The sequence below is a fragment of the Mchenga conophoros genome, linkage group LG16 (assembly GCF_057382185.1).
Source record: "Mchenga conophoros isolate Kocher_MC1m ecotype Shallow Benthic linkage group LG16, M_conophoros_male_GT1.1, whole genome shotgun sequence".
NCBI classification, from domain to species: domain Eukaryota; kingdom Metazoa; phylum Chordata; class Actinopteri; order Cichliformes; family Cichlidae; genus Mchenga; species Mchenga conophoros.
Window position 1 is genome coordinate 28,501,542 of NC_140541.1, and position 9,729 is coordinate 28,511,270.

The window sequence follows — 9,729 nt, forward strand, 5'->3', positions numbered from 1 at the left end:
AGAGTCTGCTTGGACCACACCAGCCAAATTTTGATTAAACTTGCATCTGTTTGCTAATTACCATCATCACTAAAGGTGATTAAATACGATCTATCATCCGCAGTATTTACTTGAATGAAAGAAGTCAGACGTTCCAACTGACACCATCCCTGGATACGGCAGCAAAAATACACCCAGTTAATAAATGATTATTTTCTCAGTAAACAGTAAATTTGTGCTTTTGGAGATTAAATAGACCTTCCCCGTGTTTTTTCACAGGAAAATATTCACAGCAAAGTCTGTTTCAAAGATGCAACAACAGTTTACTTGTTAAAACATACAAACATGTTTTCTGAGCGGGACTTATTTATTTTTCGTAGTCAAATTTCACTTGATTTCAAACTGGAGTACCATTTACACAGTGCTAAACGGAGATAAAATCAGCTGGAGTGACATCAATATGTGATGTCATGAATCAGATAAAGGAACTAGCTTACACTTGTGTTAGTTTATGATGTGAGTGTGACATCCTGTTTGTGTGTGTTATCTTTAACTGCATATACCTGATGACACCTGGTCATATATCTGTTGCTGTGGTTGTGAATCATGTCAGCTCACAGTTCACTTTAACTGATCATGTTTGTGCTGCTTCATCAGAATCTATTATGATTCTGAAAAAGAGAACAGAAAAGGAGGGATTGCAGAAGTTAACACTCACTAGTGTATTTGTTTACCACCTTATTTTTTCTCCCTCCATCCATTTTCTTTTGCTTCTCCAAGGACAAGAGTAAACCATTTACACCTTCAGCCAATTTAATCAAGCCCCATGCATGTCTTTGGATTGTGAAAGGAAGCCAGAGCACCTGGGGAAAATCTGTGATGACACGGGGAGAACATACAAACTCCACACAGAACGTGTCCTGGATTTGAACTACCTTTTTACTGTTAACGTTTTTGAATTTACACAGTAATTGGTTGTACTCCACAGACACTAGCAGACACTAATTGGCATGACCAGTAAGTGTTATATGTGGTCACTTAAAGACTCTGGAGATTTATGAAGCCAGTCAATAGCATTCAAATGCTCACATCCTTGAGACCATATACAGAGGAACATGAAACCTCTGCACAGAAAGGCCCCAGGTGACCAAGAGGTTCAAACCAAAAATTCTTCTTATTGTGAGTACATCACCATGCTACTTGTCACTTGAAACAAGATTTTAAATGGTTTTGTAGGAACATTACATTTTATAACCGAAAATCAATGTGATTTAATGAAGCAAAGCCTGTAAAGGTCTAAACAATCAAAAAATCAGCTCTAACTATTAACTGAGCCAGGACAGTGAAAACATTGAGCTAACTACAGGCTAATTTTCCTTCCAGGTAATAATGACTTTCTATCTATTCCTATTTAAAGCTCTGAACTTGTTGAGCTTTTCTACGGCTTTTTCATTCACAAAAACCTCAGACTAAATCTTCTAATCAGCACAAATCAAATGGGATCAAATACTAATTGTTTCTACCCACATCCACCTGAACATGTTAGCAATACATAATTTACAAGTTTAAGTTATTGTCAATGGTCTTTTTCTATCATAGCTGATGGATTACTAATTGGACTTCATTAGTCACCTCTATCTGCAGCACTCTGAAGCTGCTGTAATTCCACTAATGGAGTGCTTACCATTCAGGGCCAGTTTTCTGACAGTGACTGATGCTGCTTAATTGCTGGGGGGGGAAGAGAGCAGTTCCCCAGCTATTGCTTAAGCATAACGGTAGCTACAGAGAGGGAAGGCAGTCTCATCATGAAAGCCAAGACATGTTACACTCAAGCACCGCCGGTCTCACAAGGGAACAGTATGAAATGATAAGTCTACTCACTAATGCTGAACCAGGCGTTTCTGTTTCTCATGAACAAAATCAAAAGCCATTATTTTGCAGAGCTCTGCAGCTGAGTTATAACAGCACAGCAAAAACAAAAAAGGAAAAAGAGAATGTATTCATATGTATTGTGAATACAGTCACTAAAATAATTGAATGCTAAATGCTAATTTTGCGACAGTTAATATAAACAGTATGGAGCATTAAGCAGGTAGACAAGCCAGGTTTTTCCTTTAGACGAGACTTAAAAGAGACTGAATATTGGACTCCTATTAGTGCATTTGCATGAGAGTAAAACAGATAAGGTCTATGAACACAGTGTTGGTGGCTTGCAGAAAAACGTTAGTGACATGTTAGTAACAGAAACAGCACTATGTTACGTTACTATCTATTTACTGATGTGATGCACACAAAACACCATCCTCAGCTTCGGCTCCTGTGGCAACTGTCAACAAAGAAATATGTGACATCCATTTTATATTTTTAAAATATGTATTTGGGACTTTTTAGTCTTTATTCAATAGGACATTGGAGAAAAGACCCAGTGAACCTGGGTGAAAGATCAGTTGGATAACATACAGTAATTGGCCTTGGGTCTTTGTGTTAGGCTTACACCACCTGGGACACCTGCTCGCCTCAGGGAGTTAAATCAGTGCCCCAGCCACTATCTTAACCTATTGTGAGGCTAGAGCCAACCCCACCTGTCATAGGACAAGAGGTAAGGTCATGCAGTGCAGCCTCGGCATATTTTAAATATATGTGATTTTATGGTTAATTATTAAGTGAACCTCTTGGGATTAAGAATCCACACTAAGAGATTTTCCTGGGTTCAAATAGGCACATTAAACTAGCATGTTTTTCAATAGCAAGCACTCCTGGAGGAAATCCAACTCAAGCATGGACAATGCAAAAACAGCAGGGCCTTACATGGTTTCATACATGGAACTCTTTTTGGCACTTTGCTCATCAGTTTGGAAAATAAAGTCAGAACTCTGCCATGTTTTACTGCACTGACATTTTCTTTGATTTATGGTGAAAAATTAGCATACATGAATCTTGGTCAGGCTTAATGATTTTGAACGACTACCATTGTCCTGTATCATTAACTTTTATTTGCCCCAGTTAGTCTAAAAAAAATCAGTTTGCTTAAAAAGGCCTAAACAATGCTTTTATATATAAGACACTGTATCACTGCTGAGAAGCTTTTTATTTATGTAAGGAGTTTTTTTTATCTTTTACTGGAAATGCTTAATGCTGAACTTCACTAAATTTGACACACACATTCCTGTACTTGTGTGTGTGCAAAGGAGCAGGGCTGAGCTGAGGGTTGGCCAGCACTTCCATTAGCTCTGATTGAAATTGAACCATGTAGATGAAATATGTGAAGGCTAAGAGATCTCTTTAGTACACACATATATATACACACACACACACACACACACACACACACACACACACACACACACACACACACACACACACACACACTGGAAAATATGTTCATGCGTACAGCTACAGGCCAGTGGTTACAGGTCACAGCTCCACCAGACTGATGATGAATGACAAGAAGCAGAAGAGAGAGAAAAAGGTGGCGAGAGAAGAAGCGTAAGAGGGACGCAGAGCGAGGCAGTATTTCAGTCACACTTAGCAAACAGCTGTCACTGGTGAATCCAGATGCCTCATCACTCTCTGAGCCTTCAGCTACAGCGCTTTATCTCCACAGCCGCTAATGAAATCAACACTGGCCTGCTGTGTGCGCGTGTGTGCGTTTTTTGTATCTGCATGTATGAGTTTGGGTTGTTGTTTGGCTCATGTATTAAACAGACCTGACATTTCAGGGCTGCCTCACTAGGCTGAATGAATGTGTACATTAGCTTCTGTGGTGACTAAGCAACAGGGTCATGTATAACAAAATGACAGTGAAAATTTGCATTTTCACTGATGGTCTTGAAATTATTTGCCTTACAGCTGGCTGTTTGAGTGCACAGACTTCAGAAAATGTCCGATGTGAAAATGTGCTACTGGGTGCAGACTTAATCTTCTCATAACCAGTATATGTGTTATGGAAAAATTATATGTTAACTGACCCTTACAGCTCTTGTGGCAGTTTCCCCAAAATCATCAGGTCCAGTATGAATATGAATACAAAAGTGCATTGATCCTTAATTTCACCTTTATTTTTAAGATGACTGTTTGGTTTCAGTTTTCTTTGGAGGAAGCAATTCAGTGAATCTGCAGTATCTGTGCAGGATGTTCAAAATGTGGTGTAAGCATGTGGAAGAGGCAGGCAGGGAGTGGGGACAAAGGAGGAGGAAGAGGGGGAGAGAGGAAGACGGTTGTAATCAAGTGCATCAAGCGTAAGTGCAGACGGATGCAGGTTGTGCCCGTGGTCCTTGATGAAGTGCTGTTCTCCTGCTGAGCCACCAAACTATTTATATACAAGACACTGACAGCCTTTAGGTACGGAAGAGAAAATTGCTACACTTACCACTCTTTCTTCCTTATTGCTCGATACCTCACTGTGTGCTATTGTACACAAAGCGAAGTCCAAGACTTGTTTTCTCCCAAAATTTTAAAGTGTTTCCAGAAGCAGTTGACCCTGTCCTGTGGTAACTGGTGTTCTGGACCCAGGGGCATCTGCCTCAAAAAGTCGGGTTAACCAGAGAGCAAAATCCTGATGAGATCAAAGGTCACCCATGCATTTGGATTCATCAGATCAGAGGCCTTGCTGCCTGTATGCAACATCAATAATATACTAGCATCACCGGGATAGAGGGCCGCCACCTCTTCTGTTACACCACACCTGGAAACACAGAATCAATGAGAAGATCCACCACCAATTTTTGTTATCTTATCACATTTAAACAGTCATTCTTTTAACTTAAAATTGTTTGGCATTTTTTAGCAACCTGCCTAGAACACCTCCTGTTGCAAAGCTACATGGGGTTAGGTGATGGGGGCCATTTAACAGTCACAATATACCTTTCATGATGCTTATTTTCATGCTTCCTACATGACTCACAATCTCTTGATGAGTCCAGACTTAAATCACTAGTGAACTATATATTTATGCACTGGTGTTATGGTTTACATATGATCTACATCCATCCATCCATTCACTTCCACTTATCCTTTCCAGGGTTGCGGGGGGCGCTGGAGCCTATCCCAGCTGTCCAGGTACACCCTGGACAGGTGGCCAGTCTTTCGCAGGGCTAACACGCAGAGACACAGACAACCATTCGCACTCACATTCATTCACAGATTCACACCTATGGGCAATTTAGATTGACCAATTAACCTGTCCCCACTAACTGCATGTTTTTGGACTGTGGGAGGAAGCCGGAGTACCCGGAGAGAACCCACGCAAACACGGGGAGAACATGCAAACTTCACACAGAAAGACCCCGGCCTTATGGTGGAATTGAACTCAGGACCTTCTTGCTGTGCAGCAACAGTCCTAACCTCCGTGCCACTGTGCAGCCCAGTAGCATTGACATGGATTATTATTTGCGTTGTAACTACTGATGCATGGTTTGATATCGAGATTTAGGTCTCCAAAGCTCCAGATGTTTCAAAATGCTGTCTTTGTCTGGTGCCTTGATTTATCATTATAGGTGCACAGAACTGATGTGATTTACAACACCTTGAGCTCTACTGAGCCATTTATGATGATGAACATTCAGTATGCTAAACTAAGATGGCAAAAATGGTTATCATTACCCTTCCTTAATATCGGCATTTTAAGTCACGGCAGATGACTACTGCTCCCTGAACCTGATTATGCCGGTGTTTCCTTCCTGTGAAAAGGAAGTTTCTTCTCTCCACTGCTGCCAAGTGCTTGCCTAACTGCTGGAGTTGTCTTTTCATTATTGTACATTCTCAGTGTACCTACGAAACATCTTGAGGCAACTGTTGTTGCAACGTGGCACCATATATAAACAGTTTAAATTTAATTAGAAACTAAAAGACTACACAAAAAGACTACCTATCTCTCATCTCTACTTGAATAATGAAATACAGCCACTGACAAATTGCCTCATCTGGGAATTCTGACACACTGATTTGACTATTAACCTGTTACATAAAGAGCCAGAGTTATTAACAGCAGCTCAGGATATAATGACATATTCTGTCATCTCTCAGGTGTTCACGCTTTGGTCATTTATTAGAGAACCTGCGCTCTCGGGGTCTGTGGTGAAAAGAACAATCTGAGAGGTTCAGTTCCCACATTAATACATTAAAATGTCAAAGCTCTATGTTAAAATGCCAACCCTATTAATGGTGCTGCCAGTCTGCAAAGGTAAAATGTCAAGAGGGAAACAAATGCAGGAAACAATGAAGAAAATAAGGGGGAGACCAGTATAAATACTGAGTAAAGGTAACAATCTTATCTCAAGGACTCATTCAAACAAATGCAAATACTTTGTTACAAGAGAGATTAGCAAAAAATAACTGAATGAAGTCGCTACTGCTGTGGTGAGTAAAGATGACAGATGATGATCTAAAGAGTGTGTAAAGAATTTTGTACATAGTTAGTGATGAGTAGAAATCTTGTATTCTGAATTGTTCATTCAGTCTTTATTAGCAGTGAGTTGTGCTTGTTTAAGCCTAAATCAAAATGCCATTGTCTTCAGTGAAGTTGTTGCTTACTCAGGAGCTAATCAACAACTGCCTTGGCTTCTGCAGGGTACCCACTGGGAGGCTTCAATCACACTGTAGGGGTCAGTGACATAAGCACTCCACCTCGCCACCCCCAAAGTCACCTTTCAATGATTGGGTAGGAGGTCGAGTGGAATAGATTGGGGGAGCAAGCGAAGACAGAAATGGGGCGCGGATGCCAATTATTTTATATCCCCTTCAGCTCTGCTACAGCTTCACTACAGCTACACTGATTTCCATATTGTTTAAATCAGAGTTGGTACCTTACACATCACTGATTTAAGAAATCCATTACACTGTCAAAGACTTGCTTAATGTAGCGACAAACACACAGAGGATGATCGCCAAACTCTGCTGGATCACTAAGCTTGACTGAGCTGTGTGTCTTTAACCTTATTATTATAGTTTTCTTGCAGGTTTCCTACAACTTTACTATTTTATTTTATTAAGTTCAATTCATTTTTATTTATGAAGAACCAAATCACAACAACTGTCACCTCAAGGCACTTATATTTTAAGGTAAATACCTGTGACAGCATGTGTATATGCTTTTTAATGACAAAAAACAACTGATTTTTATATTCACTATATTTATAAAGTCACAAATGCAAATCATGTATGCGTGTGATGCATAAGAGGAGCACACTTCCTGTGGCTCCCTGCCTCCCCTATTTTAAGGTAAATAACTCATTATAATAGTGAGAAAACCCCAACAATCAAACAACCACCTATGAGCAAGCACATGGTGACAGTGGGAAGGAAAAACTCCCTTTTAATAGGAAGAAACCTCCAGCGGAACAAGGTTTGGGGACGGGCAGCCATCTGCAGTGGCCAGTTCGGGGGTGAGGGGATGGAAACAGGACAGAAGAGTGCAAGACAGTCAGAGATGAATATGCCGAGTAGTGTGCACACAGAGAGTGAAAAAGAGGTGAGTGAAGAAGAAACACCCCGTGTCAGCAGCCTAGGCCTATTGTAGTTAGTTAGTTATCTTTAGCTGATGCTATGCTCTAACAATCGTTTTATTTGCTACTGTCAACTAGCTGGTGAGGACAGAAAATAGCTTCAAAAGTCTTCTCATTCATAGGTTACTCGCTCATTAAACACTCATCAGCAGAAACATTTATTATGTGACAGCTGTTGCTGATTAGTGGTTGTGATTTTGTTTTGTACTGAACTAATACTGAACAATAAATTTACTTCCCCAGTAACAAGTTAGACACATCAACATAGCTTAAGGTGATGATGAATGGCTGTTGTCCTTACCAGCTATTAGTCACAACTTTTAGTAGTGTAAATGCAGCACAAAATTTCTAAAGGTAAATTTGACATGACATAAATATTTAAAGTTAAATTGTAGAGATGCATGTGTATATGCTTTTTAATGACAAAAAACATCTGATTTTCATATTTACTATGTTTATAAAGTCACAAATGCAAATCATGAATGCGTATAAAGCATAAGAGGAGCACACTTCCTGTGGCTCCCTCTTCTTATACAAAGAGATGAGGTGAGGGAGAGCAGCAAGAAAAGGTGAATGTGTCTCACTTGTTAGTTTAGTTTGAAATGTGGGAGCAGAACTTACAGGAGAGAGAGATAGAAATAAAGAAAAGCAGAAGCATGAAGGAGCGTCTGTTGCTCCTCTTGATAGACCCAGTCAGGCTATTCATTACTCCCGGAACGCCAGCCAGTGTCAGTTATATTACGGCAAAGCCATCCCTGACTGACGGCCACGAGTGGGGGGAGAAAAATGGCAGCAAAATACTGCTCCATGCCCTGGGAGAAAACAAGGGAGTTGCTGTGATGGATGGACGTGTTTGACCCAGGCGGGGTGGAAGGTAGAGATGGGTCTCTTCCAGATGAGACAGGGAGTCGGCAGAGTCTCTGCACCCCCCTGCTCGGAGCATCTCAGCCTTGTCAGGATGAGAGGCATCTTGCTAAGTTGCTTCCGTCAGTGCTTCTATCACTTGTGTCAAAACAGACGCTCTCCATATTCAACAGATAAAACTGGACCTCGCGTGATTGGAATACTGAAACAGAGCTAGGCTCTCCACTGGGTTTATGACAGCCCTGATGTCAGCAGGAGGGCAGATACCCCCCAACCTCTCTATAGCAGTCCCAAAAATATCATTGTAGTATCAGACAGCTTTGGGATGATTTTATGGCTTGCACACACAGTAAAAAAAAGTCTCTCCTTTTTAGGATCTCAGCTATAGTATGCATCCAACTCCTATAGCCTTTGACTCCACAATCTATATTGCCTATTTCTTCCTGAATATTTCTTATGCAGTCATGCTTTTTGTTTTTGTTTTTTAAATTTGTCTTACTGGCATGTGTTTTCTATAGGTTCATAAGGTATTCCTCTTTAGTGGGACTGCAGAACAAATGATTTCAGTAAAAACAAAAATGTGTCTAAAAAAGAGATTTGCAAATCTATGGATGGTCCGTGAAACCCAAAGATGATTAACAGAGAGAACAGCAGATGAAATAACTGTAAACTGTTTAAACAGATGTTGCAATACAAAAGCCAAATACAGGATGGCAGAAAGCCCATCAATAAAAGTCTGAACCATTTAATTTAAATAAATATAACAGAATATCCCTGTATTTTCCAAATCCCAAACTTATGACCTGCATAGTTTCCTTGTCTTAATCTCTTAAGTTATATATCAAAATTTGATTCTACCCCATCCTGCCTTGTCCCATGCAAACATACACTTTGCCTCATGTAGTTTGTTGGTATCTGTTCACTCTACGGCTAGATCGAGTGGCTTTGATATAGCCTATGTGTATAATAAACAGCAGTTGTATTTTACTTTTACAGTGGAATAAAATCTTTCTTGACCATAATACTAAATTCTGTTAATAATTTATTAAATGCTGAAAGCCCTGCTGCAGGCAGCTACTTACTATTTCTCCTCTCAGACATCAGGCCAGCAGTTAATTACAGGTTTTGCTGCCATATAACATACCCAGATAGACATCACATCTATGTAGCCATTTAAAACTATTTACCATAATCAGTATGTAATTAAGTTATTACCTAAATTATTTTCAGTTTTTGCCTTTTCCACATTTTAAAAATCCGAGCTGTATCTAACAGATGAAAGTGAACAGGAATTCAGTCTGTGCACAACTCAGAGAATGCAAAAGGCTCTGATTTAAAAGACAGATGTGCTGAGCTGGTGAAAGTGAGATGCAGAAACTCAAAT